General features: G+C 40.4%; 1 protein-coding gene and 1 long non-coding RNA gene across 12 annotated transcripts in view; one reads left to right on the top strand and one right to left on the bottom strand.

Annotated features, from left to right (window-relative positions):
* LOC144329875 (uncharacterized) overlaps positions 1-1,188 on the bottom strand; it is a 44,046-nt gene extending 42,858 nt beyond the window's left edge. The window contains exon 1 of the long non-coding RNA XR_013395604.1: positions 237-1,188. This is a non-coding gene — a long non-coding RNA (uncharacterized LOC144329875). The remainder of the gene's footprint in view (positions 1-236) is intronic.
* Positions 1-17,437, top strand: part of DDR2 (discoidin domain receptor tyrosine kinase 2) — a 160,725-nt gene that overhangs the window by 6,068 nt on the left and 137,220 nt on the right. The window lies entirely within an intron of this gene.

Genomic DNA, 17,437 nt, shown 5'->3' with positions numbered 1-17,437 from the left:
AATATGATTAAATCTCTGATAAAGGAGACACCTCCATCTCCTTTTCAAACAAAACCATCCTCGTTTTCCTTATTTTTGGGACTGTACTTTTTTTTTTTTTTTTTTTTGAGATGGAGTCTCGCTCTGTCACCCAGGCTGGAGTGCAATGGTGCGATCTTGGCTCACCGCAACCTCTGCCTCCTGGGTTCAAGTGATTCTCCTGCCTCAGCCTCCCGAGTAGCTGGGATTACAGGCACCCGCCACCATGCCCAGCAAATGTTTGTAATTTTAGTTGAGACGGGGTTTCACCATGTTGGCCAGGCTGGTCTTGAACTCCTGACCTCAGGTGATCCACCTGCCTCGGCCTCCCAAAGTGTTGGGATTACAGGCAGGAGCCACTGCGCTTGGCCTGGGACTGTACTTCTTATCACCATTGTCTTTGTTGCCATAGTCTTCATTATTATCATAATTATGGCTATCGTTCTATGTCTAAATCCAAGCATTAAAGAACAAACTCCCATATCCCCATGGTAAGGTTGGAGAGGTGGGTGCAAGTGCGTCTATGTGTGTTTTTGGCAATTTTAAAGTACAGTCACACCAATATATGCCACTTCCGTTTCTTGCTGGAAGTAAAATGAGTGACTACTTGGGCTTTGTAAAAGAAAATCGCACTTCGGAAGTCCTCATGGGAGCCATACCAAAATGCCTTGCAGTACTGTAACTTCTCAGAGGCATGTTAGAGGATTGGTGAAGTTTTCAAAGGCTACTGGCACTTGTCCTTCAGGATGAACCCTCTTGAGATGCAGGGGAACAAATCGACCTCAATAAGAGAGTAGTGAGAGCTAAATTCACTCAAGAATAGCAATCTGTTCCTCAGACAGATGCAGTTGTAATTTTAGAATGTGTACATAACTGAGAGTTTAAAATGGACATAATAATGCTAAAATAGTATCAATGGAAATTAAAAATAAGTCCTAATCCCAACCAAAATTCTAGCAAGTTATTTTGTGGATATCAACAAACTGATTCTTTTTTTTTTTTTTCTTTTTCTATTTTTGAGATGGAGTCTTGCTCTGTTGCCCAGAGTGGAGTGCAGTGGAGCAATCTCTGCTCACTGCAACCTCCACCTCCCGGGTTCAAGTGATTATCCTGTCTCAGCCTCTTGAGTAGCTGGGATTACAGACGTGCACCACCATGACTGGCCTCAACAAACTGATTCTAAAATTTATATAGAGAGGTTAAAAGATCAGATTAGTCACTGCAATACTAAATGAGAACAAAGTCAAAGGACTGATAGTACTTGACTTCAAGACTTACTGTAAAGCTCTGGTAATCAATACATCATGGTATTGGTGAAAAAATAAACAAATAGATCAACAAAACAGAATAGAGAGCCCAAATAGACCCATATAATGTAGCCAACTGTTCTTTGACAAAGAAGCAGAGGCAATCTGATGGAGAAAAGGTAGTATTTTCAACAAATGGTGCTGGAACAACTGGACATCCACATGCAAAAATAATGAATCTTAGGTACAAACCTTACATCCTTCACAAAAGCAACTCAAAGTGGATCATAGACCAAAATGTAAATGCAAAACAATGAAACTCATAGAAAATAACATAGGAAAAAATCTCAGTAATCTTGGGTATTTTGATGACTTTTAGATACAGCACCAAAGGCACTATCTGTGAAAGAAATCACTGATTAGCTGGACTTCATTAAAACTGTAAACTTCCGCTTTGTGAAAGACAATGTCAAGAGAATGACAATACAAACCATCGGTTGAGAGAAAATACAGATGGTCCTGATTTAAAACGGTTCAACTTATGATTTTTCAACTTTACGACAGTGCAAAAGTGATACTCATTCAGTAGAAATAGTACTTCGAATTTTGAATTTCACTGGACAAAACTATGGAAACAGTAAAAACTATTCGAGGTTGCCAGGGATTAGGAGTGAGGGAGGGATAAATGGAACAGAGAGGATTTTTAGTGTAGTGAAACTGTTCTGTGGTTACTACAGTGGGGGATGTATGTCATTATACCTTTTTCAAAACCCATAGAATGTATAAAATGTAGAACACTGAGAGTGAACCCTAATGTAAACAATGTACTTTGGGTGAAAATGATTTTTTTTTTTTTTTTTAATTTGAGATGGAGTCTTGCTCTGTCACCCAGGCTGGAGTGCAGTGGCATGATCTCGGCTCACTGCAACCTCTGCCTCCCGGGTTCAAGCGATTCTCCTGCCTCAGCCTCCTGAGTAGCTGGGACTGCAGGCGCGTGCCATCACGCCCAGCTAATTTTTGTACTTTTAGTAGAGACAGAGTTTCACCATGTTGGTCAGGCTGATTTCGAACTCCTGATCTCGTGATCTGCCCCTCTAGGCCTCCCAAAGTGCTGGGATTACAGGTGTGAGCCATTGCGCCTGGCCGAAAATGATGTGTTGATATCACACACGATTAGGTTTATTGATAGGCTTATTGATTGTAATAAATGTGCCAATGTTGTGAGGGATGTCAATAGTGAGGGAGGTTTTATAGCAGAGGACAAGGGTGTATATGGGAACAATCTGTACTTTCTACTTAATTTTGCTGGGAACCTAGAACTGCTCTAAAAGAATTAGAGTTTAATTTAAAAAATCTGCCCAATCTCCAAATTCTAGCACTTTGATTCCATCTTGGCTACTTCTTTCTTATTTGAAGGCAGTCATTGTAATATAGTTATAATCATGAGCATCTGTATTTTAAAATGATTAATTTTGTTTTTCAGATAAGTACCCTAAACTTAAATGATATTATTTTATTTATTAAAGCGACCTGAGGCAGAAATGTTTCAAATTCTTGAGAAAGACTAATTCAATAGGTTAATAGCAGATATATAGGTATTTTTGTGTTATACCCTTCAAATTATAATAACTATCACTTAAAGAATAGTCATTTGTTTTGTTTGTTTGTTTTTACAGACAGTATCTCACTCTGTTGCCCAGGCTGGAGTGCAGGGTGCAATCATGGCTCACTACAGCCTGTACCTCCTGGGCTCAAGTGATCCTTCCACCTCAGCCCCTCAACTAGCCGGGACTATATGTGCACACTACCACAGCTGCCTAACTGTTTTGTTTTTTTGTAGAGATGTGATTTCACTATGTTGCTCAGGCTGGTCTCTAACTCCTGGGCTCAAGCGATCCTCCCACCTTTGCTTCTCAAAATGCTAGGATTACAAACATGAGCCACTGGACCCACCCTCATTGTGTTGTTTTAACTACAACTTGGTATGGTAGAAAGAGTAATGGGCCAAGGGTTAATAGGGTGAGATTGTAATTTTAACTTTGCCACCTATGAGGAGTGGGACTTTGTGCAACAATGTTTTAAATCTTTCAGCATTTAAATTTTTCTCATCTGTAAAGGACAATATACAATTTCTACATTTTCTGGTTCAATTATGCTAATAGCTGTCCTGTCAGCACCCACACCCCCCTATTCACTTTCACAGATTAAGACTTGAGTCGCTATGATCTTCACCCTAGTTGTCATCCTGTCCCCATACTCTCTGAATATGCTCCTCTCTCCTCTCATTTTAGCCAAATACCACTCTTCTTGAAGGCCAGCTTAAGTTTCAGATCCTCCATCCATCCCAGATCTTACTTCTTGGAATCCCTAGTTCTTTTGGTCAGTATCACTTAGTTTAGCAAAGACTATAACTTAGGTGATCGCTCTAACTCACCTTATAGCATTAACCCATAAGTGAGTACTTACCGAACTCTCACTGTATATTAGATTAAGGACTTACTTTACATGCCTGGCACAGTGCTTATTTGTTGTTGGAAAAAATTTTAGAGGGCAGTAATTGAAATGTCATACACTATAGTCTTTGAGGATGGAAAAGAGCTCAGTAAGTTTCTATTAATTGGTTATGCCGTTAAGATCAGCATCTAAAGAGAGCTAGGTCATGGAAAAAAAATGGCTTAAGTACTGGACTTACTATCAGAAGTACTAGACTTAAATCTTGATTCTTATGATTTGTGAACATTGTAGAAATATACTAATGTCTTGTGAGTACAGATAAGGAGGAACAGATAAGCTCATGTGAAAACTCGGTTTGTATTGGGCCTATATTATATACAGGGCTATTTTATTTTATTTTTTGTTTTATTTATATTTATTTATTTATTTCTGAGACAGAGTCTCACCCTGTCACCCAGGCTAGAGTGCAGTGGCGTGATCTCGGCTCACTGCAACCTCTGCCTCCTGGGTTCAAGCCATTCTCCATCCTCCTGCCTCAGCCTCCCGAGTAGCTGGGATTACAGGCACCCACCAGCACACCCAGCTAATTTTTGTATTTTTAGTAGAGACAGGGTTTCACCATGTTGGCCAGGCTGGTCTTGAACTCCTGACCTCCAGTGATCCACCCACCTTGGCTTCCCAAAATGTTGGGATTACAGTCATGAGCTACCATGCCCGGCCTATTTTCTTTATTTATTTATATATTTATATATTTTTTGAGGTGGAGTTTCGCTCTTGTTTCCCAGGCTGGAGTGCAATGGTGCCATCTTGGCTTACCGCAACCTCCGCCTCCCAGGTTCAAGCCATTCTCCTGCGTCAGCCTCCCAAGTAGCTGGGATTACAGGCATGGGCCACCATGCCCAGCTAATTTTCTGGGTTTTTTTAAGTAGATACGGGGTTTCTTCATGTTGATTAGGCTGGTCTTGAACTCCCAACCTCAGGTGATCTGCCCGCCTTGGCCTCCCAAAGTGTTGGGATTACAGGCGTGAGCTACCATGCCCAGCCTGTTTTATTTTATTTTAACAACAAATAGAAGGTGGTTATTCCAGGAGGGTTTCAGAATACTACCCCAGATTTGGTTTCTCCTGGTTTGACTACAGGCAGTGCTGGTGTCTTTCTCTTGATCATACTCCTTTCCTCATGGGTGTGTTCAGTCCTCTGATAATAGAAGTGCTTACCTTTAACCTTTCCCTCTCTCACTGAGTGTTCTCTCTTTTCTAAAATACCTTTCATTTGTTAAAGCTTTTAAAAAATCCTTATTTGAACATTCAGTGTTATGTAAAAAAACAAATTAACTGCTGCTTAATACCATGTTTGGAGGTGAAAAATTTTCTAAGCCTTTTGCTCAGCCATTTATTACCAAAGGGGTATCAAGCTTGGATGTCAATCTAGGATGTAAATTCTAGACCTATACAATTCCTTCAAGGGCATCTGAAAAGTTGCTTTCTAATCCTTTTGCTGTATTTTGGCAGCAAGCTTTGTTTTCACAGTTTAAAGACGATTGATAGTCTTCCTATTGTCTCTCCTTCTCCTTCACAACTTTCTGAAGTTCACTTGCCTGTTTCACTTTCATGGCTTAAGGTACCAGATTCTTCTGCCCCTTTCATAGATCCACCAGCGCCCCCCATGCTCCAGAAAAATGGAGCTACACTGTGCCTTTCCCTGAGCTGTAGAAAGTTCCACCTCTAGGTTCCCAGGTGCTTCTCATCATCATTTTTCAATTGATTGAGGCAGGAGGATGGAGAATGGCTTAATAAATATAAACAAAGATGCTCAGAATGTCTGATATTGACCTATCTACACAGGTAAACTTTAATAACTCTGCATTTCCCTTTCACTGCTGGCCTCATGCCTTTTGCAGAAGTAATATAGGAAAGAAGAAGAGCATTTAAATAGGCAGAAGATCTAATTTTCTTTTTCTTTCTGGAGATGTTGTCTCACTCTGTCACCCAGGCTGGAGTGCAGAGGCTTGGTCGTGACTCACTGTAACCTCCGCCTCCTGGGCTCAGGTGATTCTCCTGTCTCAGCCTTCCGAGTAGCTGGGATTACAGGCACCCACCACCACGCCCAGCTAATTTTTGTATTTTCAGTAGAGATGAGGCTTTGCTGTGTTGGCTAGTCTGGTCTCGAACTCCTGACCTCAGGTGATCCACCTGCCTCGGCCTCCCAAAGTGCTGGGATTACAGGTGTGAGCCAATGCACCCGGCCAGAATATCTAATTTTCTAACTTACAACGTACGTGAATATTGAAAGGAATTTCATACTTTTAGAACAAAACCCTCATTTGGGTTGGGTAGGATTAGGGCAAGGAGAAGTCTGGGAAGGAGTTCTTGGGTAGTTAAACTGGAAAAAGAGAGTCTGGCACATTCAGAATGGTTCCATATTTGTTACCCGCAGACTGTACATAAGAAATGAGACCTGGCTTTTAAGAGATATGATGCCTGTGAAAACCCAGGATACACTTGCGACTGGCTTTACCCAAAAGTGTTTAGGACTCTAGTAGGGACACCTCCAGTTCCTTTTGGAAATAAGCTAATATTTGGTTTTCAAAAATGTATTGAAGTAGTCTTCATGAGAAAAATAGAAAATAGAAATGTTATTGAATGTTCTTGCACCTAATGCTACTTTTTAGCATTTTTAAAAATAGTGAAGTACATGTTGGGGTGGGAGTGGAGAAGAGACTATAATATTTCTGTATCTGAAGCCTCTGTAAGGTCTTAATCCAGCCCTCCATAGGAACATAAGCAATAATTGTCATCTACAACTTGTTCCTAAATTTACTCACAGTTTCTCAGAGCTATTGAGAGAAGTACTACGATGCTAATTTAAAAATATTTTCAAATTCATCTGTATGATGATGAAGTTATTATAGTTACAAATGCATGATTCAGCAATAGGCATTAGGAAAACATATCCACCAGACAGCCTGATGATCATGGTGTATGACACTTTCTTCTGAACACATGCGGGTTAGATGAAAGTAGCGACAAAGGATTGAGATATCTAGATCCACATCATTTACTTTTTTTTTTTTTTTTTTTTTTGAGACAGAGTCTCACTCTGTCACCCAGGCTGGAGTGCAATGGCACACTTGGCTCACTGCAACCTCTACCTCCCAGGTTCAAGTGATTCTCCTGCCTCGGCCTCCTGAATAGCTGGGATTTCAGGCATGTACCACCACGCCTGGCTGTTTTTGTATTTTTAGTAGAGAGGGGGTTTCACTATGTTGGCCAGGCTGGTCTTAAACTCCTGACCTCAGGTAATCCGCCCGCCTCGGCCTCCAAAAGTATTGGGATTGCAGGTGTGAGACACAGTGCCTTGCCATTGTTTACTTTTATAAGCAGTCTCACTACTGGGTGGCCAAAGGAAATGAAATCAGTATGTCAAAGAGATACGTGCACTCCCAGATTTATTGCAGCATTATTCACAATAGTTGAGATATGGAATCAACTTAAGTGTCTATCAATGGATGAATGGATAAAGAAAGTGAGTGCATACACACAATGCAGTACTATTCAGCTTTAAAAAAGAAGGAAATCCTGTCATTTGTGACAACATGAATGAACTTGGAGGACATTATGTTAAGTGAAATAAGCCGGCATAGAAAGACAAATACCACATAATATCATCTGTAGGTGGGGTATAAGGGAGTAGAACTCATAGAAACTGAGAGGAAAATGGTGGTTCCTAGAGGCTGGGTGAGGTAGAATGGGAAGATTAGAGAGATGTTAGTCACAGGATGCAAAATTTCAGTTAGACCGTAGGAACAAATTTAAGACATTTATTGTACATCATGGTGACTACAGTTAATACCAATAAACTGTATCCTTGAAAATTTCTGAGAGAGTAAATTTTAAGTGTTCTCGTTACAACAGAATAAGTATGTGAGGTAATGCATATGTTAAATAGTGTGATTTAGCCATTTCACAATGTAGACATATATCAAAGCATCATGTTGTGTGCTGTAAATATATACAGCTTTTACTTGTCAATTTAAAAATATTTTTTAAAATTATAAAAAAGAAATGTACAGTCTAGGCCTCACACGAGGCCTACTCAATCAGTATCTGTATGTAAATATTAGAATTTAAAAAGTAAAATGAGATAAAACAAAACTAAAAAACAAAAGGAATTCGATTTCCACCTGCACCATTAACTACACCTCTTTTTTTTTTTTTTTTTTTTGAGACGGAGTTTCACTCTTGTTACCCAGGTTGGAGTGCAATGGCATGATCTCTGCTCACTGAAATCTCCGCCTCCTGGATTCAAGTGATTCTCCAGCCTCAGCCTCCCAAGTAGCTGGGATTACAGGCACCCACCACCACACCTGGCTAAGTTTTGTATTTTTAGTAGAGATTAGGTTTCACTATATTGGCCAGGCTGCTCTAGAACTCCTGACCTCAGGTGATCTGGGCCTCCCAAAGTGCTGGGATTACAGGCATGAGTGCCCAGCCAACCACACTTCTTAAGGCTAGATAAATAAATAGCTTTAAGTGTAGAGCAAATGGTGTTTCACTTGCAAAGAAGAGAATCTCTTGGTCCTCTCCTTTCCCCAACCGCAAATAACGACTTTGCTATTGGCGATGGAGGGTGGGTTGGGAAGGGAAGTTTGTGAAGCAATGGCCGAGGGCCTTATTGAACAGGCATGCTGCAGGGGTGGCTTGGTCATAAGTTGCTGATGAAGCAGATTCTCTGTCACTCATCCCTGGTGAACAGGTGGGGACTGCCTTCTTCAAGAGAGACAGGTGATAATAGAAGAGTAGACAACTCTGAACAAACTTTTCCTGAGGATTGTCCCTTTTGGTATTACTCAAACTTGAATAATACATGGGCATGTTTTATAGGGAATTTTTTTTCAGCTCTTTGGGTGATCTATTATTAGGATCTTATTAAAATATGTATAATTTTAAAACTAGGTATACACTACTTATGCTTATAGTTCTTATGCGACTCTAGAGCCAAAACAAATTTATAAATGAAATCAACTATATCTGAGCAGACCTCGGGATTTGAGAGAGAAAAATAAATCAAATATAACTATGAAACCCAATAAGATGTAAATTATTTTAACGTGATAGATAATATGGTTTTGTTGAAACTAATCACTAGTATGGAACTTAAAGATAGACACAGTAGAACCATGTATCCTCAGGGTCTGGTCTGTGTTTAAATGTGTTATTTAGATGTATTAATACTCATGCAAAACATGCCTGTTAGTGTAAGTACATTGAACAAATTGTTGTTAATAGCTTTGAGGGTTCATAAGTTCAGGAAAATAAGATCTCAACCAAAACTCTGTAGTAAACAATCATCGAATGTCAGTTTCAATGACGTATCATTTGATAATTTGTTAAATTGTCTACTCACTTGAAGATGGGGTTAGCATTGTGTTGATATTAAAATTGGTACTCAGTGGATATCTAATCCATTTACTAACAGAATCAGGGACAGAATCATTCTTCTTTGTGTATTTATGCCTCAAGTTTCTGCTTATAAGCTGGTATGTGTTGGTATGTAAAAAGCCAGAGTCCCCATGGCACATCTGCTCACAGCGTGAAGATGACGTTGAATCCTATGGCTTAGTAGATTAAACTGCCTCATGCCATGCAGCGACTTAGTTTTCCCAACATTTCCTCTATTTCCATCCTTGACTTCATCTGGCTTTCATTTGGCATTTGTGCAAGTGTAAACACAAATGAAAAGTCAGGCAGTGAAATTGCATGATGGTTACTTCTTGTATAAAATGTTAAATTATAATCAAAGACACAAAATTTTAAAAATCCTAGAACTCTTGTGGACTGCAAGATATTTATCCTTTGAGACATACTGCTTTAAAATTAAATTTAGGCTCCACGGTTCTCAGGAAAACTTTTCTCATCTGCGGTCTTTCCTTTAAGTTCCATTAATAATTAAAAATGACAGTTGTGATGACTTCTGAGTAATGAGTGTTTATTATGCTCCAAAATTTAAGTTAAGCATTTTACATATGTAGTCTCATGAAAACCTGGTAATTGGTGTGAAGTGAGAGCTTTGGCTATTTTACATGTGAGGACATTAGACACCAAGAAAAGGTCAATCACATGACAAGTAAGTGGCAGCAGCAGAATTTGAAACTGTATCTTTCTCATTGCAACATCCAAGCCTTACCCACTAAAGCCCCTTCTTTTTTTTTTTTTTTAATTATTATACTTTATGTTCTAGGGTACATGTGCATAACGTGCAGGTTTGTTACATATGTATACTTGTGCCATGTTGCTGTGCTGCACCCATCAACTTGTCAGCACCCAACTACTCGTCATTTACATCAGGTATAACTCCCAATGCAATCCCTCCCCCCTCCTGCCTCCCCATAATAGGCCCCGGTGTGTGATGTCCCCCTTCCCGAGTCCAAGTGATCTCATTGTTCAGTTCCCACCTATGAGTGAGAACATGCGGTGTTTGGTTTTCTGTTCTTGTGGTAGTTTGCTAAGAATGATGGTTTCCAGCTGCATCCATGTCCCTACAAAGGACACAAACTCATCCTTTTTTATGGCTGCATAGTATTCCATGGTGTATATGTGCCACATTTTCTTAATCCAGTCTGTCACTGATGGACATTTGGGTTGATTCCAATCTTTGCTATTGTGAATAGTGTGGCAATAAACATACGTGTGCATGTGTCTTTATAGCAGCATGATTTATAATCCTTTGGGTATATACCCAGTAATGGGATGGCTGGGTCATATGGTACATCTAGTTCTAGATCCTTGAGGAATCGCCATACTGTTTTCCATAATGGTTGAACTAGTTTACAATCCCACCAACAGTGTAAAAGTGTTCCTATTTCTCCACATCCTCTCCAGCACCTGTTGTTTCCTGACTTTTTAATGATTGCCATTCTAACTGGTGTGAGATGGTATCTCATTGTGGTTTTGATTTGCATTTCTCTGATGGCGAGTGATGATGAGCATTTTTTCATGTGTCTGTTGGCTGTATGAATGTCTTCCTTTGAGAAATGTCTGTTCATATCCTTTGCCCACTTTTTGATGGGGTTGTTTTTTTTTTCTTGTAAATTTGTTTGAGTTCTTTGTAGGTTCTGGATATTAGCCCTTTGTCAGATGAGTAGATTGCAAAAATTTTCTCCCATCTGTAGGTTGCCTGTTCACTCTGATGGTAGTTTCTTTTGCTGTGCAGAAGCTTTTTAGTTTAATGAGATCCCATTTGTCAATTTTGGCTTTTGCTGCCGTTGCTTTTGGTGTTTTAGACATGAAGTCTTTGCCCATGCCTATGTCCTGAATGGTACTACCTAGGTTTTCCTCTAGGGTTTTTATGGTATTAGGTCTAACATTTAAGTCTCGAATCCATCTTGAATTAATTTTCGTATAAGGAGTAAGGAAAGGATCCAGTTTCAGCTTTCTACTTATGGCTAGCCAATTTTCCCAGCACCATTTATTAAATAGGGAATCCTTTCCCCATTTCTTGTTTCTCTCAGGTTTGTCAAAGATCAGATGGCTGTAGATGTGTGGTATTATTTCTGAGGACTCTGTTTGGTTCCATTGGTCTATATCTCTGTTTTGGTACCAGTACCATGCTGTTTTGGTTACTGTAGCCTTGTAGTATAGTTTGAAGTCAGGTAGTGTGATGCCTCCAGCTTTGTTCTTTTGACTTAGGATTGTCTTGGAGATGCGGGCTCTTTTTTGGTTCCATATGAACTTTAAAGCAGTTCTTTCCAATTCTGTGAAGAAACTCATTGGTAGCTTGATGGAGATGGCATTGAATCTATAAATAACCTTGGGCAGTATGGCCATTTTCACGATATTGATTCTTCCTATCCATGAGCATGGTATGTTCTCCCATTTGTTTGTGTCCTCTTTTATTTCACTGAGCAGTGGTTTGTAGTTCTCCTTGAAGAGGTCCTTCACATCCCTTGTAAGTTGGATTCCTAGGTATTTTATTCTCTTTGAAGCAATTGTGAATGGAAGTTCATTCATGATTTGGCTCTCTGTTTGTCTGTTACTGGTGTATAAGAATGCTTGTGATTTTTGCACATTAATTTTGTATCCTGAGACTTTGCTGAAGTTGCTTATCAGCTTAAGGAGATTTTGGGCTGAGAAAATGGGGTTTTCTAAATATACAATCATGTCATCTGCAAACAGGGACAATTTGACTTCTTCTTTTCCTAACTGAATACCCTTGATTTCTTTCTCTTGCCTGATTGCCCTAGCCAGAATTTCCAACACTATGTTGAATAGGAGTGGTGAGAGAGGGCATCCCTGTCTTGTGCCAGTTTTCAAAGGGAATTTTTCCAGTTTTTGCCCATTCAGTATGATATTGGCTGTGGGTTTGTCATAAATAGCTCTTATTATTTTGAGATACGTTCCATCAAACCGAATTTATTGAGCGTTTTTAGCATGAAGGGCTGTTGACTTTGTCAAAAGCCTTTTCTGCATCTATTGAGATAATCATGTGGTTCTTGTCTTTGGTTCTGTTTATATCCTGGATTATGTTTATTGATTTGCGAATGTTGAACCAGCCTTGCATCCCAGGGATGAAGCCCACTTGATCATGGTGGATAAGCTTTTTGATGTGCTGCTGAATCCGGTTTGCCAGTATTTTATTGAGGATTTTTGCATCGATGTTCATCAGGGATATTGGTCTAAAATTCTCTTTTTTTGTTGTGTCTCTGCCAGGCTTTGATATCAGGATGATGTTGGCCTCATAAAATGAGTAGGGAAGATTCCCTCTTTTTCTGTTGATTGGAATAGTTTCAGAAGGAATGGTACCAGATCCTCCTTGTACCTCTGGTAGAATTCAGCTGTGAATCCATCTGGTCCTGGACCTTTTTTGGTTGGTAGGCTATTAATTATTGTCTCAATTTCAGAGCCTGCTATTGGTCTATTCAGGAATTCAACTTCTTCCTGGTTTAGTCTTGGAAGAGTGTAAGTGTCCAGGAAATTATCCATTTCTTCTAGATTTTCTAGTTTATTTGCATAGAGGTGTTTATAGTATTCTCTGATGGTAGTTTGTATTTCTGTGGGGTCGGTGGTGATATCCCCTTTATCATTTTTTATTGCATCTATTTGATTCTTCTCTCTTTTCTTCTTTATTAGTCTTGCTAGCGGTCTGTCAATTTTGTTGATGTTTTCAAAAAACCAACTCCTGGATTCATTGATTTTTTGGAGGGTGTTTTGTGTCTCTATCTCCTTCAGTTCTGCTCTGATCTTAGTTATTTCTTGCCTTCTGTTAGCTTTTGAATGTGTTTGCTCTTGCTTCTCTAGTTCTTTTAATTGTGATGTTAGAGTGTCAATTTTAGATCTTTCCTGCTTTCTCTTGTGGGCATTTAGTGCTATAAATTTCCCTCTACACACTGCTTTAAATGTGTCCCAGAGATTCTGGTATGTTGTATCTTTGTTCTCATTGGTTTCAAAGAACATCTTTATTTCTGCCTTCATTTCGTTATGTATCCAGTAGTCATTCAGGAGCAGATTGTTCAGTTTCCATGTAGTTGAGCGGTTTTGATTGAGTTTCTTAGTCCTGAGTTCTAGTTTGATTGCACTGTGGTCTGAGAGACAGTTTGTTATAATTTCTGTTCTTGTACATTTGCTGAGGAGTGCTTTACTTCCAATTACATGGTCAATTTTGGAATAAGTGCGATGTGGTGCTGAGAAGAATGTATATTCTGTTGATTTGGGGTGGAGAGTTCTATAGATGTCTATTAGGTCTGCTTGCTGCAGAGATGAGTTCAATTCCTGGATATCTTTGTTAACTTTCTGTCTTGTTGATCTGTCTAATGTTGACAGTGGAGTGTTGAAGTCTCCCATTATTATTGTATGGGAGTCTAAGTCTCTTTGTACATCTCTAAGGACTTGCTTTATGAATCTGGGTGCTCCTGTATTGGGTGCATATATATTTAGGATAGTTAGCTCTTCCTGTTGAATTGATCCCTTTACCATTATGTAATGGCCTTCTTTGTCTCTTTTGATCTTTGATGGTTTAAAGTCTATTTTATCAGAGACTAGTATTGCAACCCCTGCTTTCTTTTGTTCTCCATTTGCTTGGTAAATCTTCCTCCATCCCTTTATTTTGAGCCTATGTATGTCTCTGTGTGTGAGATGGGTATCCTGAATACAGCAGACTGATGGATCTTGACTCTTTATCCAGTTTGCCAGTCTGTGTCTTTTAATTGGAGCATTTAGTCCGTTTACATTTAAGGTTAATATTGTTATGTGTGAACTTGATCCTGCCATTATGATATTAACTGGTTATTTTGCTTGTTAGTTGATGCAGTTTCTTCCTAGCCTCGATGGTCTTTACATTTTGGCATGTTTTCGCAATGGCTGGTACCGGTTGTTCCTTTCCATGTTTAGTGCTTCCTTCAGGGTCTCTTGTAAGGCATGCCTAGTGGTGACAAAATCTCTAAGCATTTGCTTATCTGTAAAGGATTTTATTTCTCCTTCACTTATGAAACTTAGTTTGGCTGGATATGAAATTCTGGGTTGAAAATTCTTTTCTTTAAGAATGTTGAATATTGGCCCCCACTCTCTTCTGGCTTGGAGAGTTTCTGCTGAGAGATCTGCTGTTAGTCTGATGGGCTTCCCTTTGTGGGTAACCCGACCTTTCTCTCTCGCTGCACTTAAGATCTTTTCCTTCATTTCAACTTTGGTGAATCTGGCAATTATGTGTCTTGGAGTTGCTCTTCTCGAGGAGTATCTTTGTGGCGTTCTCTATATTTCCTGGATTTGAATGTTGGCCTGCCCTACTAGGTTGGGGAAGTTCTCCTGGATGATATCCTGAAGAGTGTTTTCCAACTTGGTTCCGTTTTCCCCCTCACTTTCAGGCATCCCAATCAGACGTAGATTTGGTCTTTTTACATAATCCCATACTTCTTGCAGGCTTTGTTCATTTCTTTTTCTTCTTTTTTCTTTTGGTTTCTCTTCTCGCTTCATTTCGTTCATTTGATCCTCAATCGCTGATACTCTTTCTTCCAGTTGATCGAGTCGGTTACTGAAGCTTGTGCATTTGTCACGTATTTCTCATGTTATGGTTTTCATCTCTTTCATTTCATTTATGACCTTCTCTGCATTAATTACTCTAGCCATCAATTCTTCCACTTTTTTTTCAAGATTTTTAGTTTCTTTGTGCTGGGTACGTAATTCCTCCTGTAGCTCTGAGAAGTTTGATGGACTGAAGCCTTCTTCTCTCATCTCGTCAAAGTCATTCTCCGTCAAGCTTTGATCCATTGCTGGTGATGAGCTGCGCTCCTTTGCCGGGGGAGATGCACTCTTATTTTTTGAATTTCCAGCTTTTCTGCCCTGCTTTTTCCCCATCTTTGTGGTTTTATCTGCCTCTGGTCTTTGATGATGGTGACGTACTGATGGGGTTTTGGTGTAGGTGTCCTTCCTGTTTGATAGTTTTCCTTCTAACAGTCAGGACCCTCAGCTGTAGGTCTGTTGGAGATTGCCTGAGGTCCACTCCAGACCCTGTTTGCCTGGGTGTCAGCAGCAGAGGCTGCAGAAGATAGAATATTGCTGAACAGCGAGTGTACCTGTCTGATTCTTGCTTTGGAAGCTTCCTCTCAGGGGTGTACTCCACCCTGTGAGGTGTGGGGTGTCAGACTGCCCCTCGTGGGGGATGTCTCCCAGTTAGGCTACTCAGGGGTCAGGGACCCACTTGAGCAGGCAGTCTGTCCCTTCTCAGATCTCAACCTCCATGTTGGGAGATCCACTGCTCTCTTCAAAGCTGTCAGACAGAGTCGTTTGCATCTGCAGAGGTTTCTGCTGCTTTTGTTGTTATCTGTGCCCTGTCCCCAGAGGTGGAGTCTACAGAGACAGGCAGCTTTCCTTTAGCTGCTGTGAGCTCCACCCAGTTTGAGCTTCCCAGCGGCTTTGTTTACCTACTTAAGCCTCAGCAATGGCGGCCCTCCCTCCCCCAGCCTGGCTGCTGCCTTGCTGTGATATCGCAGACTGCTGTGCTAGCAATGAGGGAGGCTCCGTGGGCGTGGGACCCTCCCGGCCAGGTGTGGTATATTATCTCCAGGTGTGCCTGTTTGCTTAAGGTGCAGTATTGGGGTGGGAGTTACCCGATTTTCCAGGTGTTGTGTGTCTCAGTTCCCCTGGCTAGGAAAAGGGATTCCCTTTCCCCTTGCACTTCCCAGGTGAGGCGATGCCTCGCCCTGCTTCAGCTCTCACTGGTTGGCCTGCAGCAGCTGACCAGCACCGATTGTCCGGCACTCCCTAGTGAGATGAACCCAGTACCTCAGTTGAAAATGCAGAAATCACCGGTCTTCTGTGTCGCTCGCGCTGGGAGTTGGAGACTGGAGCTGTTCCTATTCGGCCATCTTGCTCCGCCCCCTCTAAAGCCCCTTCTTATGTCTCCATTTCACATTGTGAATATCTGTTTTACTGCAACTAGGCACAACTGCTCTACAATTATCCTCATACATTCCTGTCTTTTCCATTGGGCCAGTGGCTCTCAATCTGTATTATGCAACAGAATCACCTGGAGTACTTTTTAAAAAATGCAGGTCCCAGACGCTGCTCCATACTTACTAAATAAGAAATTTTCTGTGCAAATGTCCAGGAGGCCTGCATCTTTTAAAACAGCCCCCCTCAGGTGATTCTGTTGCAGGTGTCTGTCTGATCACATTTTGTGTAAAACAGCATTAGACTGTGGATGCCTCAAGAACCATGGCTTTTAAAAAAATCCATCCTTGTATCTCAAGGACTCACTCACTAAATGCTTGTCAGATAAGTAAAAGAATGAATGAAGGTGCAATTGTCAAGAAAGATGTGTTCTTGGGAAGAATATGCTTTTGGCCAGACCCTTGGAAAATTTAGAGATGCATGTTTAAATATCACTTATAATATACTCGGTCTAGACTCTCCTTCCTGGAGGCCAAGTATGGCAAAGAGCCGATGAGAGGGTGGTAGAAAGTACAGATCCATCTACATATATATATAAAAAATGAAAATGCTCCGGACCATCCAGGATGAGATAGAATAAATTTTCTCTTGCTTTTATAAAACTAAAGTCAGTTGAACTAGAAATGTTTAAATGCACTTGAGGCCCAGAAAGAGATTTGTTCCCTTAAAGTTTTGTGGACCTGACATTTTCTACTTAACTCATAGCTCTAAGGTCAATATGGATTTGTTACCAGAAAAGGGTCCCAATCCACACCCCAAGAGAGGGTTCTTAGACCTCATGCGAGAAAGAGTTCTGGGCAAGTCTATAGAGTAAAGTGAAAGCAAGTTTATTAGAGAATGAAAGAAACAAAAGAACGGCTACTCCATAGGCAGAGCAGTGGCATGGGCTGCTCAGTTGGGTATACTTATAGTTATTTCTTGATTATATGCTAAATAAGGGGTGGATTATTCATGGATTCATGAAATCCAATAATGGATTCAATATGGATTCAATAATCCATAATCATGGATTATTCATGGATTTCCCTTTTCTGGAAAAGGGGCAGGGATTTCCCTCGGAACTGAGGAGCCCTCCCCTTTTTAGACTATATGAGGTAACTTCCAGATGTTGACATGGCATTTGTAAACTGTGATAGCGCTGGTGGGAGTGTCTTTTAGCATCTTAATGCATTATAATTTGCATCTAATGAGCAGTGAGGATGACCAGAGGTCACTTTCATCACCATCTTGGTTTTGGTGGGACTTGGTAGGCTTCTTTACTGCATCCTGTTTTATCAG

Source organism: Macaca mulatta, chromosome 1 (assembly GCF_049350105.2).
Source record: "Macaca mulatta isolate MMU2019108-1 chromosome 1, T2T-MMU8v2.0, whole genome shotgun sequence".
NCBI lineage: Eukaryota > Metazoa > Chordata > Mammalia > Primates > Cercopithecidae > Macaca > Macaca mulatta.
The sequence above is the reverse complement of the archived record's forward strand: the minus strand, read 5'-3'. Positions and strand labels throughout refer to the sequence as shown.